The sequence below is a fragment of the Zootoca vivipara genome, chromosome 5 (genome assembly GCF_963506605.1).
Source record: "Zootoca vivipara chromosome 5, rZooViv1.1, whole genome shotgun sequence".
Classification (NCBI taxonomy): domain Eukaryota; kingdom Metazoa; phylum Chordata; class Lepidosauria; order Squamata; family Lacertidae; genus Zootoca; species Zootoca vivipara.
In genome coordinates this window covers 15,516,601-15,533,485 of record NC_083280.1, presented here as the reverse complement: position 1 = coordinate 15,533,485, position 16,885 = coordinate 15,516,601, and the positions used below count along the sequence as shown (strand labels likewise).

Here is a 16,885-nt window from a genome sequence, read left to right as displayed (position 1 = left end):
CTTTTTGAAATATGGGAACCCTATACATTTGGGTAAGCACACCTCTTCCAGGTAACACAAGATATTAATATTTTCAGGCAGAGGAAGGATAGAAATGCAAATACCTAAACTCTAGCACAGTGTGTGCATTCCCCAACCAGCAATCAATCAACTTGGGGAAGACAGAGGACAATGTCATGTTGTGCAGATATCAGTTACAAGTGACTGACTTTGCACACTCAATCTCAGAATGACATTTTGCACTTTGGAAAAGGGCATGAGGCAGGACAGGGCACTGAAAACTGTCTTATACCAAGTCAGTCCATTGGTCCATCTAGCACAGTACTCTCTTCACCAGAGATAGGCAACACTGTGCCCTCCTGATGTTGGCAAGGATGAGCCAAGGTTGAAGCTGAATTGCCCTGTTCTCCTCATTCCTGGGTGGACTGGGCAGGCTGGCTGGCCAATGGGGTCCTTTCTCAGAGCAAGGCATTCTGGGTGAGGTGTCTTGGAGAATGCCTTTGCCAACCCTATCCTTTGCCCCAGCAGCTATAAATGCCGCTTAAACAAATTGCAATAAATTATTTTTAAAGTCTGCACTCAAGCTGTCATAGCAAACCACAGCAGCGGCCCAGCCATTCTAGGCCCAGAATGCCTCACTCTGAGAAAGGAGCCCTTTGGAACCAGCACAGTGAGGCTCAGACAGGGTGGAGCATGAAATACATGGAGGAATGGGGTGGAGGAAGCAGGTGCTGATGTCATCAACACAAAACGGAAGAGCTGGTGGGAAGAAAAGGAGGAGGATGTGGGCTGGTTGCACCAACCCTAGTTGTAGGGCTACAACGGCCACCAGTCCTAGCCAGGGATGATGGGAGTTGTAATTGTCTAGAGGGCATCAGGTTGCTGACTTCTCCACACTCACTGGCAACAACTTTCCAGGGTTCCACACACCTCTAACCTAGAGATGCCAGTGGATGGACCCTGGACCTTCTGAGTGCAAAAAATCCATATGATTTACCTCTGAAAATAAGGCAATGTATACACTGAGGCATGTAGTATTGCCCATGAATGGACACATGTTGGCAAAATGCTGAGTCATTTTTCTGTTCCAGAACATTCATCCCTAGGGTTCTAGTATAACATTTGGGGGCTCTGGGAGCATTGCACCCCAATGTGTGCCCTCTTGGAGCTATTCCACAGGTTTTTGCTCTTGCTCTTCGTCTGGTAGAATCTCAGCCTGGAGAAGCAGTTTCTGCTTCCTATTTGCTCAGCTTTTCTATGTAGGCAAAGGCATGACATCAGCTATGCAATTCAATATGTCTTCAATAAAATTACATGAGTCACGCTTCAGCTACCAACCACTAGAGAAAATGTGGAATTCCTGCCTCTGTAGGACACTCATCCACTCATTATCCACTCTTTGGTGCGTCAGCCATGTAATTTGATTCTGCACTTCATATTTTGATGGCCATCAGATCACTGATTTGCTGCATAAGAAATTCCACCCTAAAAGGTTTTTTTATATATATATCAAGGAATCTAAAATTCAAAGTCTGGGATGAATATAAGAGTCTAGCCTAGTTCAGTACTGTTGACTCTAACTGGCTGCAGCTCTAGGGGGGCTGTGTGTCTTAATTTACGGAGCACAGTCCTCTGTTTTAAGGACTGTCTGGTAACAAAGCCGGTTAAAAGACTTTTAAAAACCACAGGAAGGGAGAGCAGGGGTCCTGCAGTTGCTTATTTGACAACCCAGAAAGCAGACTGTGCAGACACACAGTCACAGTCTCCCCCAATCCGTCAAGGCGTATTATATTTCCATTAAATTATAGAAATTATTTCCAAATCTGCACCTATACTTACAGATTTACATGTGGCTTTTCAATGAAAATCTGTGTCCTCTTTTTGGAGCGCAGTCCTCCATAGCCTCAAGCAGAGATCATTTTAACTAGAAATGTTAGCAACTGAGCATGGAACTTTTGGCATGCCAAACAGCAGGACCAGCCCCAGGTATTTTGCTGCTTGAAGCTGAACAGCAAATAGCGCCTGCTCCGCACAAATCAAGGTGTGTAGTACCTAAGACCAGTCAAGTTTATTTTGGTGCCTGAGTCAGAAAATCTCACAAGTGCCCAGGGCCGGTCCACCCATGAGGCAAGCTGAGGCATCAGCCTTGAGCGGCAGAAGCCCATGAGGTGGTGCATTGGTGGCAGCACCAGCTTCCTGCAAGATCTCATGGAGCACACAAGATCAGATGCAGCGGAGCCGTGCATTCCCATTTTGCCTCAAGCAGCAAAATGGGACGCACTCAAATTACAATAATAATGAAGTGCCTTGAAGTGGTCATTTCCGTCTGCCTAATAACAGGGCCGGCCCTCCTATAAGGAAGCTTGAGCTGCTCTCCCCTGCAGTGCCTCTTTTGTATTGCTTGCTCAAGTTAATGCTGAAATTGTTTTTTTCTTTTCTTTTCATTTTCAGCAAAGGCAGGTTTGAATTATAACATCTTTCATTTTCTGACCTTTTGCCACAGGTCCCCTAGATAAGAGGTTTGTTTTCCTCCTTCCTTAATAAAGGTTCCTCCTTTCAGTAGCCTCCCAGCATTTCTTATGGCGATTTTAACACAAAGAACACAGCTGAGACTCTCCAAGCAGCGAGCACATTTGTCTTTCAAATGGGATTTTTGTTCCCTCCCCGCAAATGAACGACACCTTCCTTTTGTGAGCTGTGTGGTCTGATTAATGCAAGATCAAGGTCTCCCACTGCTTATACAGCTATGAAGGATTGCAACTCGCTGCTCCACTTCTCTGTTTTCCTTGGCCCATTGATCAAAGCAAGGGGCCACAGAAAGCAGGCCATTTCATGAGCCAAAGTAAGGCAGGATGAAAGAAACGTGAACATCCTGCAATTGTGTGCAAATGCTGGAAATGTAAAAAGCATAATACAGAATGCAGAACTCAGCTTCCTAAGGCTATAGACTTCCTATTTCTTTCATTTTGTTCATGGACCGTCAGCCCTTCTCCCTACCTGCCTCAAATGCTTCTGGCAGACTGGAATGCGGCCTTCAACTGTGATACTGTCTACCTGGGTGGAGGATGGAAAGGTGTGTGTGTGTGTGTGTGTGTGTGTGTGTGTGTGTGTGTGTGTGTGTGTGTACAACCTCTAACTTTTGCAGGCCTAGAATGTATCCTATTGTATAAAGGAAAGATGCTCATCCTTTCATATGGCCATGCCCGCCAATGTCAGGTGGCCCTCAGAAAGTCCCCCATGAATAAATGTGGCCCTTAGGCTCCCATGCTTGACATCAATGATTCTAGACACAACACTTTTTTTGCCCGCAGAGTAAAGTATGCTGATTTACACACCATTATCCAAAACCTAATTTCTGTTGGGCTAAACAGAATTCTAGACCCCCTGCCAGTATTTAGCCTAGATCTGTGTATTATTCCCACACACCTCTGCATAGATTTCTTTTCGGCAATGCCACATTGTCCCCCACCACCTCTATGCACTGACACATTAATTCCACAATCCCGTTTATTCCAGCAATCATCCACTTTCCTGCTAGGGTTGTAAAAAAACCTGCCTGGCTCTGTAATTCTGTAGATGTAAATGAATTAAAATAAGTAGGTGCGAGGGGAGGGGGCAATCCTTGCTTGAGTCATGCCACTGCAATACCTGCTTCTTTCTTAACAGCCTGTCCTGTTGACTTAATTTATAGTATTATAGAGCTCAGTAAATTATTGATATAATCACATAAAAGGAGAAGAATACAGGAGCCACGTGATCTGTTTGGAGTCCTTCCGGCAGGATTCCCCACTTGCTGTTTTTATTTTCTACAAATGCTGGGGGGGGGGGCAGATCCTGCGGTGATGCTCTATTCCAGAGACTCTATGAAGCACAAAATAAGAGGCAGGTTAAGGGACAGCAGGGACCCACCTAACACCCTGGTTTGGGACTGGAACCAAAAACCACATAGCTCACGGGCAAAAGCAATCCTCCATGAGCGGCAGGCGAGGAGACAGACCAGCTACAAAAATCGTAGCGGCAAGCTGGCTGCCACTATCGGTTGTGCCTCAGCCTTCATGAATTAGTAATCGTTTACGAGGCTGTGATGTTTCTAACGCTGACTCATTTCCCTCCCCTTCTCAGCCACCATAGGCGTAAAATAGTAGTAGCTTCTGCTGGAGCGATTACTCAGAGAGCAGAACCAAATCGTCAGAATGATTCTGCAAAGAATCAGTTGCTGGTCTGGACTACTGCAGACTGCAGCTAGAAGCAGAGGACTCTTAATATATCTGTAAGTGGAGGCCTGCAAAAATTCTGTTAATATATCTGCAAGTGCAGCCTCCAACAAAATGTTGCTGCCCAGGATCCATTCCGCCCGCCAGCCACATTTTCCATGCCCCCTTCCCATCAGTCACTCAGCATTCTGTGGCCACCGAGCATGCTCAGTTCTCACTGGGTTGCTTTGTGGCCCAGCCCATCAATACCCGTCTTTAGGGTTTCCCCCTCAAAGAACGTTGTATGCACCTGCAAACACCTCCCAAGCCTGCTGATACATTTCTCTTGTGAATAGATGCTGCTATTTTGGCAACATACCTGTAAGGTTCAGGGAATAAATTTGCTGTTGGTAAATTGGGGTGGCCATCCTCTTTGCGTTTCTGCATGTGAGCATCCATAAACATCAGCTCGGCCTGATGGGAATTGTAGTCCAAAACACCCCAGAGGGCCCTATGCTGAGGAAGACTGTTCTAATCATTTGTTTCTACTCTCAGTGGCTCAAGGTGCATGCAGTGAGATGAGGTGGTAGACTTGTAAATTGGTAGAATGTACTCCAGCACTTCAGAATGCAGGTGTTGGTTCCACATTTTTGAATGCTAGTTATGGTAGAATCATAGAGTTGAAGGGACCATGAGGGTCATCCAGTCCAACCCCCTGCAATGCAGGGATCTTTGGCCCAATGTGGGACTCAAACTCAAGACCCTGAGATTAAGGGTCTCCCGCTCTACCAACTGAGGGGATCTGCACTTGCAAAATTGCACAGTAAAATAATGAGAAAGCTGAGATTCCATATATTCTAGGTGTGTTTGTTTTTAAGCATGCATGGAAGCATGTTATTTGAAAGAGTTTCAAAATACGCAAAAGAACAAATATGGCATGCCAACCAGATGTCTGAGGTTTATTGTTTTTTTAAAAAATAGCATCCGTGCCTTAAAAGAAATCCTAAGGTAAACAGTGAAAGTTCAACATAAGAATACACAGTCAGTGGTCTAAAGCATAGAATATGATTTAACCTAGAGCAATGGAGGGGGGAAGGATGCCTGTGAAAGTTCAGGTTCCCCCCTCTTATTCATGTAATCAAAAAAACAGTACCAATCAGCTGGAAATGAGTCATTGTGCTCTGTCACCTAGCTGGTATCTGAAGATATATATACACTGCATCAGACCAACACGGCTACCTACCTGAATCTAGAACCTAGCTAGCTGTATTTTGTTGGTCAATTGCCAAACCCTATTAAGCCAATTTGATAAGGATGTCCCTTCCAAATCTTTCCAAAACTGGGCCATAACAAGTCCAGCTGCTAGGAATACACAACCAATAAGAGGGATGTGGTTATCACCTCAGGATTTTGAAGGCATGGCAAGCACAGCTCCAGGATAGAAGTAAGGCAAGAGACCCTTGAGTGGGGAACCTTACTCAGCAAGAGGCAGAGAATGTAGAAGCTGAAGAGATGCCTCCCATTTGGTCCTTCTCCTGCCTACTCCGCTGCTTCTCAGAAGGCTTTTGCTGCTTCCAGGAGATCACAGGTACAGGTGTCTGGAGTTCCTTGCTCCAGAAAAGTACCTGAAATGAGTTATGGGCAAGATAACGGGTACTGTTGGTTGTAGACAAATGCTCCCTCTTGGTGGCTGCTCAAGAGAGGTCTGGAAGACCACAAGTGTGAGCAGACAAAATGGTTCTGCTTGTGTGTCTGCTTCTGAGAAGCTATGGGATGCACTGGTGAGTGATAAGAGAAAGGACATCAGGCAGGAAGTAGAAAGGTAAGAGGTAGCCAATGACTTCTGCTGGAGAATATCACTCCCATTGCACCGCACTGTTGTTGTTGGGTAGCAGCAACGAAAGCATCAGAAAGTCTAATGGCTTTGCATGGAAGTTCAAGCATATGTACCAGGCTATACCATGGCAGCATTCAATGATATTATGGTCAGTGGCACCGAGCCTCTTGCCGGTAGGGCCAGCCCAAGAAGGTGCCTGAAAAGGGGTCTGGGTACAGCAATAAGAACCAAAGGCATCACATTACTCTCAGATTGCTGTAAAAGCTTTTGTCAAGCTTCTGGTCACAAGCCATATTTTGGAAGAGCGGTGAAAAAGCAAGCATGTATGCATCATACTCACTCCTCACCCCCCTCCATGCAGTGAGCTCATGTCATAAGCACTGTGGGAGTCATTTTCAAAAAATAAATAAATTGGCAGCCATTTAATGTTTACTGGAATAAAACCAATTTAGCAGAAATAATGTCCTTAGAACATTATTTCTAATGATTTCTAATGTAGAACATTATTTCTAATGTAGCCTTTGCCCACATTAAGTACGGGGGAAATGGAAATCACAGAAGTGTTACTGGTATTTTCCATTCTGGATGTTTTTTTTTTTGTTATCTTTTAATTGACAACATATAAATTATAGGCTGAAAAGCACTTGTATTGGATACTGATCCCACACTTGTTCTGCATTTGGAAATGTGCCAGAGATCACTTTAAAGGGTGGTGCTCATGTTTTGGTCAAAGCTCAAAGATGGCATTTTAGAATGCTTAAAACCATGACAACTTCATGTAATTTTCTCTCCCAGTTTGAGCCTTGTCAGGACTGATACTGACATGCATTTAAGACACACCAGTAATTCATAAATAGATACAGACTTCAGATGAGCCTTCCCCAACCAGGTGCCTGCTAGATGTTCTGGAGAACAACTCTCATCAGCCCCAGCCAGTTGTGGTCCAAAACATCTGGCTAGGGACAATTTGGGGGAAAGCTGCTTTAGACTGTGAGCAATTTGAAGAGAGAAATCCAGCTTCTTCCTCTTTTGCATAACATCATAAATATTTACAGAGAGCCCCTGAGAGCTTGAGATGAAAGCCTAAATAAATTAAATCAAAACTTCAGAGAAAAAAGGATGTTACGCGATTCCGTTTTCAGATCAACTTTGTAGGCCATAAGCCTAGAGAAACACTTCAGGCCCTTCTTAGACAATGCTTGTCTCCCACAAGACACCACAACTTTGACAGGTATGTGAGCTGATGCAGCAACTGGTGGATGGATACTTAGTCTAAGGTTTTCTTTTTATTGCTTCTTTCTTGCCTGGGCAATTTGCCTTTCCTGGCTTGCTAATACCAGATTTGTTGACACCACAGAGGCTCTTAGGAAACTCCATTATACCAAGTCAAACTATTTGCCCAGCTGGTCCTGCATTATAGACTGTAATCTGCAGCAGGAACTCAAGCAAAGGTTTTTCATACTACCTATTACTAATTGATGGGGCGGGGGATTGCACCTGTGCTAGCTGTGGCACCATATCATTTATATAAAAGTTAAAAAGTGTGGGAGCCAATATGCAGCCTTGTTTCACGCCTCTTGATGTCTTTAATGCTTCCGAGAGACCTCCCTTTAAGCCCACTCTGACTCGTGTTTTGGTACCACTATACAGTTCACAAATTAATAATTATAGTTGTGGGTCTATATTAGCGTTTGAGAATTTCTCCCACAGTCTGTTACGATTAATTGAGTCGAAAGCAGCAGATAGGTCAATGAAGGCAGCGAACAGGTTACATTTGCTTTGATTGATATATTTGTTAATAATATGAGACAGTGTAAAGCACTGGTCAGTAGTGCTATATCCAGCTCTGAACCCTGCTTGTTCCTCATGTAAGGTATTATTTTCACTTAGCCAGTCTGTTAATTTGGTGAGCAGGTGACAAGCATAGAGTTTAGAGGGGATGTCCAGCAAACTAATGGGGCGGTAATTTTGGGGGAGGGTTTTATCCCCCTTTTTTGTAAATTGCCACGATGATATTCAATTTCCAGCTGGCTGGCATTTGAGCTGTATTATTCATGTGGGTGTAGAGCTTTTCCAAATGGGTTGCCATCAGTCCATATGAGTCTTAAATAGCTCTGGCTGCTGAGCGATACTGAGCGATACTGATGACTTTATAACTTATAAAGTAGCGCACTATGCGTTGGCAGATAAGAAGATCAGGAGGAAAGAACTATGGTAGATAAAATAGTGGTCAGCTGCAAAGGGGATTCACATATTTAATTTGGCACATTTTACTAGAGAATCTTCTGCTATTCTATTTTATGCAACAAGCAATCTTAGTAGTTGTGACCGTGGTTTATATTGTATGTGTGGTGCCTGATGATTTTTATGGTTATTCCTGTTATTCCTTTTGTTATTTTTCTGAATGATGCCATGGCCTATGGCTGGCGCAGTAAAAGTCTATGATGTTCTTGATACCACCTGCCACTTCTAATTGGAGACTGAACTTGGGAACGTCTGCATGAAAAGCACACACATGTGTTTTGCTACTCAATGATGGAGCTACTTACAAATCTGGACTGCTGTTCTGGTTCCAACTAGGGATATGGAGAAGAGGAGATTGAGAGGAGATATGATACCCATCTTCAAATATCTAAAGGGCTGTCACATGGAAGGTGGAGAAAGCTGATTTTTCTCCTGCTCAGGAAGGTAGGGGACCCAAACCAATGGCTTAACATTACTAGAAAGGAGATTCTGACTAAATATCAGGAAGAACTTTCTGACAGTAAGAGCTGTTTGACAGTGGAACTGTCGGGAGGTGGAGGACTCTCCTTCCTTGGAGGTTTTAAAGCAGAGGTTGGATGGCCATCTGCCATGGGTGCTTTAGTTGAGATTCCCACATTGCAGGGGGTTGGACTAGATGACCCTTGGGATCCCTTTCAATTCTACGGTTCTAAGATTCTGTGACTCTAAGTAGAAGGGTGTTGTGCAATTTATGCTCCACATTTTGCAGCTGTAGTTCAGAAGTTCCAAGTTGTGTGAATAAAATATGTATGTTATATTAAAAATGTATGCCAGTAGAATCTATGACTTTGGTCCTTCCATGGGCTTCTGACATTACAGGAACAGCGTGAAGGGAAATAAGCACAGCAGCAGCTCCCACTGCTAGCAGTTTTGGTGTCACAAGGGACCCAGAGACCCAGGAGGAATTCAAACCTCTCTGCTAGATCATCATTTGGATAAGGCAGCTCATATTCTTCTATCTGACAGAGACCCAGTGTGCCTCTCTGAGAGTGCTGCAGCTACGTCCAGATTTTTAAAAGGGTTCTGAGACCATACGAATTCATACAGGCTAATTCATGCAAAAAAGTGCTTTTTAAAAAAAGTTGAAGGAATGCTGGTTAACAGCTGCATTGGTTTTTTGTTCAAATTCACATTGCTTTTTAAGATGAATTTGCTGCCTTACCTGTTGATCATGAAAATGTGATATATATATATATCCAAAATGTCACTGACACATTGCATGCCATTTAAAATTAATGAGACCATTGCTCTTTTTTTCTTCTTTGAGGAAATTCAAAAACAGACCATATTATGAGTGGAATATAGTGCCACTGACAGCAACTTGGGAGCTTACTGGTAAATGGCTATAGATAATTATTGATAAATGGCTTTATAAAGGTAAAGGTAAAGGGACCCCTGACCATTAGGTCCAGTCGTGACCAACTCTGGGGTTGCGCGCTCATCTCGCATTATTGGCAGAGGGAGCCGGCGTATAGCTTCCAGGTCATGTGGCCAGCTTTATACCTGGCTTTATACCTGGCATCATTTTGATAGCTAACCTTTCCTCGGCCAATACTGTGATATACTACATGATACATTATACTACATATAATGGTGGGAGAAGGTTTCCTAGTAATTAAGTTCCTTTAGAGTTCTGGACTAGGTCCAGAGGGTATGGCTTGCTCCTACACTGCAAATGCCCTCAATTTGCCTTAAAAATAAATAAATAAATAAATAAATAAATAAATAAATAAATAAATGGCCTAAGGTTGTAAGATCATAAGCAGAATCTTTGCTGCAAGAAACAGAAGATATGTGCAGTCCAGAGTTTTGTATCCCAAAGTGGTCAACCAGATGCCTTTTCCTGCAAGACCAATTGCAGTTGTTAACAGTCGTTAACAGTCGTCAGCAGGTTTACCACTCCTATCAGCCAATCACCCATTCCCACAACCCTTCTGAGTAATACCCCTCCCCACCCTCTTACTATACATAAGGGTCTGGTGACTTCTGTTTCAGTGTATCTGAAGAAGTGTGCATGCACGCAAAAGCTCATACCTATGACAAACTTAGTTGGTCTCTAAGGTGCTACTGGAAGGAATTTTTTTTATTTTTTGTTTCGACTACGTCAGACCAACACGGCTACCTACCTGTAACTTGCAAAAACAGAGTAAGAAGACAACAGCTCTCCCACGTTCTTGCTGCCTAACAGCAGTGGTGCTGCCTCTGGATGTTAATAGTAACTGATGTTCTGGTGAGATTGCCTCAGGGAGCCCCTTTGTTGTTGGAGGGGCAGAGAGAGGACCTATCTTACTGCCCAGATACAACTATGTTAAACTCCCAGATTTCTCCTCTTGGGGGCTAGTGATCTGCTGCCTCATTTTGTTGCACATCACATGTGTCATGCCTAACGTCCATTGACAGACCTATTATCTAATCCCCTTTTAGTCTAAGTCAGCACCAAAGGCAAGTCTCCCACCAGGGACTCAAACCAGCATCTGCAGAAGACATATCACTTGCTCATCAGATGGCTCCACCAATGAAGCTGTCTGAGCATAGCTTGCCACTGTGTGCTTGTGTTTACATTTCAGCTAAGTTTGAGTGGCAATTGTAGCTCTTCAAGTAAAAGGTAAAAGGAACCCTGACCATTAGGTCCAGTCGTGGACGACTCTGGGGTTGTGGCGCTCATCTCGCTTTACTGGCCGAGGGAGCTGGCGTACAGCTTCCGGGTCATGTGGCCAGCATGACTAAGCCGCTTCTGGCAAACCAGAGCAGCGCACGGAAACGCTGTTTACCTTCCCGCTGGAGCAGTACCTATTTATCTACTTGCACTTTGATGTGCAACTTTCGAACTGCTAGGTTGGCAGGAGCAGGGACCGAGCAATGGGAGCTCACCCCATTGCGGGGATTCGAACCACCGACCTTCTGATCAGCAAGCCCTAGGCTCTGTGGTTTAGACCACAGTGCCACCCATGTCGCTATAGCTCTTCAAGTACACATAGGCTTATCACAGGAGGTGGAATGACCAAACAGAACATGATACAGTACTAGCCTGTGGTACAGAGGAATGCTCAGCATGAACTGCTTGGTGCAGGAATTGAAAAACCTCGAATGTTAGAAATTGGAAATAAACAGTAGCAGATCCCACATAGTTACTGTCCTAATACTTAACTATTCTTCTAAAACATTCAGTATCAATACAATCAATATATACCAAGAATACGGTATATATTCTTGCTCTATGGTACAGTTATGAGAATGGGAACTTCAGCACCTAGGACAGCACCTCTGCATTTTGATATCCTACCCTCTCATCCATTCATCTGGGTACACACATGCATCTTTTACATTACTGCTACCGGTACTAGCTTTGATTTAACATAAACCAGAAGCAAGGGGTCAACTCCTGACATATGACATATTTGATGGTAACAACATTTTATTGTCTCTGGTAAACTAAATTTAGATGTTCTGCTCCCATCAGAGGAACACTATGAAGCTGCCTTTTACCAAATCATTGACTCATCTAGATCAGTACTAGGGATGGGTAACCTGTGGCTCAGGCCCAGCCAGAATAGCCAATGGTCAGGGATGATGGAAGCTATAGGGGCTACAAGCTTTCCATTTATGGACCATGCTGATTGGCAGTTGCAGTTCTTCGGGTCTGCAGGCAAGGGTCTTTCCTTACCCTATCTAGAGGTGCTGGTGATTGAACATGGGACCTTCTGCATGCAAAGCATATGCCCTGTCACTGAACGACAATCCTCCTAAATGCTGAGCAGATTTCTGACCACTTCGTGCCTCCATGATTCCACCGCTAAGCACTATGCTATAGTTAAGTATGTATTGTGGTTATTTCGCTATTGTATTTTGGCTGTTTTCTGTGAACGCCTTAGAGAACAAATGTGTTAGTGGAATAAACTGACTAAGGTTATGGGCAGAGAGAAAATTTAAAATGGGTTAGGACTTAAATCAAGATGCACGTTTCTGGAAAATGCCTGAAGTGGAAATGTATTGGAGGGACATCAAGGCACAAGTGCAGGAGAACATATTCACTGATGCAAGTGAGCATGGAAGAATGGAGTGCTATAAAACCCCAGATAAATGGCGCTGCATTTACGGTGTTTTAAATAAGCACAAACAAAGAAATGTGATTTGATCAGAAGGGGAGCCACGCACCATACACTGGAGGCAACATTACTAAACAAATCACTAATTCCAAAAGCAAAGCAACAACGCACACCAATTAGAGGCACTTCAAATACAGTAATAGGGGACGGAAATGTAAATTGAAAGAACTGCCTTTTCTACTGGATGACAGAAATGGTGCTGATAATCTGGAAAGTGACATCTAGGTTATATGCAACATAAGAATGAGAAGCCTTGCTGTGTCAGACCAAAGCTCCGCCAGCCTGCAGTTTGATTCCAGTTGTGCCTAACCAGATGCCTCCAAGAAGGTTGCAAGCAGGGCGTGAAGACATCAGTCCTCCTTTCCTGTTTCAGAGTTTCTGTTGTTAAGAGGTATGCTGCCTCTAAACATGGAGTCTTAATTTGCCTATCATGTTGCTATAAATTCTCATATTCTCTATGAGTTTGTTTCGCCCTTTTAAAAAGCCATCTGAGCCAGATAGCCAAAACAGTGCGTTCCAAATGGTATTGGACTCCAACTATCATCAGCCCCAGCCAGTCAGGGATGATGGGAATTGTAGTCCACCAACATCTGGAGGGAACACATTGGCTATCCCTGGTCTAAGCTTTTGGCTATTACATGTTCTTTGGTAATGTATTCAGAAAGCTAATTATGTGTGAAGCCATGCATACATGTGGTTGTTATCTGAAGTGCTTCATGTGCACCCTCTGAGGGTTGTGTGGAGGGTGGTAACAAAAGAACAGGCACTTTCAGTAGTGGAATTCTCTCCCGAGAGAGATGTGCCTAGTGCCATCCTTATCAACTCTTAGGCACTAGCCAAAGACATTCCTGACTCTCCTGACATTCCACATATTAGGCTCTTTATTGGGGTCACATGGTATGAAGATATCCTAGCCTGTCTAATAACAAAGACTTTCTGTGTGAAAACCGTATTGTATAAAAAGGCCCCCATTTACCTCTTTTAGTTTACCCCAGAGGTATATCTGGCCCTCACTTCTAAGTGAAGCAGTCGCAAGCACATTTGCTTGGTGGCCTATAAAACTGCTGGTGAAACAGTAAGTAAAAGCCATTTTAAACAATAGGTTATAGCAAATACAACTGAAGGTATCCTCAAGCAGAGCTGCAGCCAACCCCAGTTCCCTTACTATTGTATCTACATAGCACACAGACTTGCAAACATACCGTGCACCACCACAGTAATATATTACATTGCTGCATGTATTTGCACTATCATTTATAGGTATAACTTCAGCATGTGCAATGAGTGAAGCAGCCCTAAGGCTGTCAACAGCTGGCATGTGAAAGATGCTTCTGAACCACCACTAGCTTCATGCCAGAGAAGATGAGTTCAGCAGGTGAGGGTTTTTCCTCCACGACAGTTGTGTCATGGAAAGTTCTGCGCCTGTTCATCCTCTCCATGCCATACAGCTCTGAAAGGTATAGGAACCAATTTGGGGTTAGGGATTGGAATAAGGCAGATCAACTGGGATAGCCAAGTGAGACATGATAGTTGGGGCCAATATAATTACTCTACACAGCTGTAAAGAGCCAGCATGATGTAGAGGTTAGGATCTTAACCCTACTCAGCCTTGAAGCACACTGGGTGACCTTGGACCAGTCATTGCCTCTCAGACTAACCTACCTCACAGGGTGGTTGTGGGGACTGAGGAGAAGGAAATCATGCATGCTACCTTGAGAAAATAAAGGTAGAATATAAATGAAATACAAAAAATAAATATAAATGAAATACTTAAAATGTAAACCCTGTGTGGTCACACTTCAGTCATAGCATTGTAGAGTTGGAAGGGACAGCCAAGGGCCATCTAGTCCAACCCCCTACAATGCAGGGATCTTGATTAAAGTATCCATGACAGATGGCCATCCAACCTCTGCTTTAAAACCTCCAAGGAAGGAGAGTCCACAACCTTCAAAACATTTATTCTGGAGTTCTGTTAATGGGACTATTCTGGAGCAAACTACATAAGGTTTTACAAATCTATCAGTACCACCATAAAAAGCTTTCTTGGATAGGGAAGAGTCTTTTGTTCCCTTTTTTTTTTGCTTTGAGTATCTGTAGCTGATTTTGGCAAGAGGACCCTCAACTCCTGTAACAACAACAGCTTGTATAATAGCAATGGCAGATACAGTCCTTTTCAACATCAGACCTGCCCAATAATCTAGAAGATAGATCTAATGGAATGAGCCAGATACCTGCAATCTTCTGTCTTTTGTTTATTTCTCTCTCCCCACCCCCAACTCTTTTCCTCTCAATATATTGATGATTTTGCCATCATCTACATTCTCTGCTTCCATCTGCCCTAGCATTCTTTACTTCTGCTCTTTTTCAGTTTGTTTCATAATCTGATACATAGAAGGGTTTGGGGGGTTGGGGTTGGGTGGGAGGATGACGGAGACATATGAAGGATGCATTATTTCTGTGTGATCCATCTGTGTTTATCCGTTCACTCCACGATCTCTCACTCTCAGTTTCTATTAATCCTCAGCTCATCAGTCTTAAATCCCTCGTGCCCTCTGATTCATTTACGATGCAGGCGACTAGCAATTTAAAACAACAAAAATAACCCACCCTCTGAGGTGACTCCTCTGAGATCCCTCGAGTTAAGATGTTAGGTAGCCCTCAAAATTATGCCCCTACTTTTTGGATATGGGCCGTGAAAGAAAGTGGGTTTACAACTTGAAATCAAAGGAGAATGTCCCTGCCTGCTGTGCATGTGTTTGCATGGGGTTAGCCCGAAAGACACTTGGGGGAAGAACAGTGGCAAATCTCTCCAGCGAATTCCTCTCCATTGCCCAGAGGGAGGAAACACCATTGCAACCCTCCCCGCCACCTTTCCTGCCGACAGCGTATTATCATCTACTCTCACAAACGCCAGGGACGGTGTTGTATATGAAGCCATCATAGCCCTTTTCTCCCTTCAGTTATGAAACAGGAATAACAACAACACCCTAAACGGAGCTGGCGAGGCTGAACAGCAACTTGGGGAAACCCCAGCTGGAATCAAATTTTCACCTCTGCTGCTAGGATTAGGCAAGGCGCTCTGCTTCAAAGCACACCCTTCTTCCTGCAACACGGGATATATAATAAACCTACATCTTACAAAGTGGTTGCAAAGCATGCTGAGATAATATTACTAAAGCGATTTGTATATTCAGGGTTGGGACGGGACGACGACACTAATGCTTAGCATTGCTGCTGCTGCTTCTGCTTCTAATGGTGATGTTGAGGACAGAAACACCCTGGACTGTCCATTGAATGAGCCTTTGCCCATGAGTGGAGTTTTATAGAGCAGGGGACAGAAGGAAGAGATTGCCAGGAGTCCCCTGCAAGTGAGGAAGGAGTCGGACTAAATCCCCTTCTCACCCATGGGTGGAGTGTGTGGGGCGCTCCTCTTACCCCTTCGCCCCAGTGAAACTCCTCCCATTCCTCAAACATCAAGAAAGTACTTATAAAAGACCATCTCTGGAACCCCCATGGGAGACATCCCAAGCAGGGGAAGGGAACTGAAGGTGGCTCCTGCTTCCTCTTTCATAATTGCCCTCTTCTTCATCATCCAAGGAGTAAGGGGATGTAGCAGAACCCTGGGCTGCCGAAACAGGCAGCTAATCAACTCTCCAGGGTCCCCATCCCGTAGGGAACTCTGCACCACGCCTCAATTCAACTGTGGTGTCGCTTGTGGAGTCCCAAATTTGTAATGAGGGAGAGGGCAAAAAATAAAACTAATACATCACCTTTCATCTCTCTCTCTCTCTCTCCCCACCACCCCCTTCCCCGCCCTCCAATAATCGCCTTAACAGGCTCTCTGCGGGAGAGGAGAGCCGGAGGGAGGGCGTAAAATGGAAGCGGAGAGAAAAGATCCATCGCTTACCCCGCGCGGATGCTGCTGGATGAGCTCAGGGCTGGAGAGGCGGCGGTGGTGGCGGCTAGGGTGGTCCAGGAACTGCGCGGGGTCCCGGCGGAGGATGCCGGAGGAGGCTGGTGCTGAGGGAGGGGGGCTGGCTGCACCTGCCGCTCCAGGATCTCCGCGGCTTCCCTCCCTGGAGAGACCCTAGCGGGGGTGGAGGGGGTGCGGGGAGGATGGTGAGAGGCCGGCTGTCGCTCAGATGCACAGAATCCACCCCCTCCCCTCTCTCCCCGGCTGCCAATCAAGCCCGGGGTGGGAGGATCCAGCTGGGATGGAGGAGGAGGAGGCGGAGGAGGGAGCGGGGTTAACTCCCGAGTTGTTCCAAGGAGAGGAGAGGCTGCTGCAGGCTTTTGAGGCGGGCGCCTCTGATGCCCTGCGCAGGGGCGCTGGCAGGAGACCTCCGGGACGCGGCGCTGCTTTCAGCACCAAGGACAGCTCCCGCGGGCTGCTGGCTTGCAGGCAGGCAGGAGGCGAGCGGATCGCTGCAGCGCTCAATTATTCAGCGCTTCTCGCTCTCTTTCTC

The 16,885-nt window shown here is 44.9% G+C and overlaps 1 protein-coding gene across 1 annotated transcript in view; it reads right to left on the bottom strand.

Annotated features, from left to right (window-relative positions):
• SLC7A14 (solute carrier family 7 member 14) overlaps positions 1–16,387 on the bottom strand; it is a 56,413-nt gene extending 40,026 nt beyond the window's left edge. The window contains exon 1 of the mRNA XM_035133216.2: positions 16,327–16,387. The gene's annotated coding sequence lies outside the window, so the exon portion shown is untranslated. The remainder of the gene's footprint in view (positions 1–16,326) is intronic.
• Between the last annotated feature and the right edge of the window lie 498 nt (positions 16,388–16,885).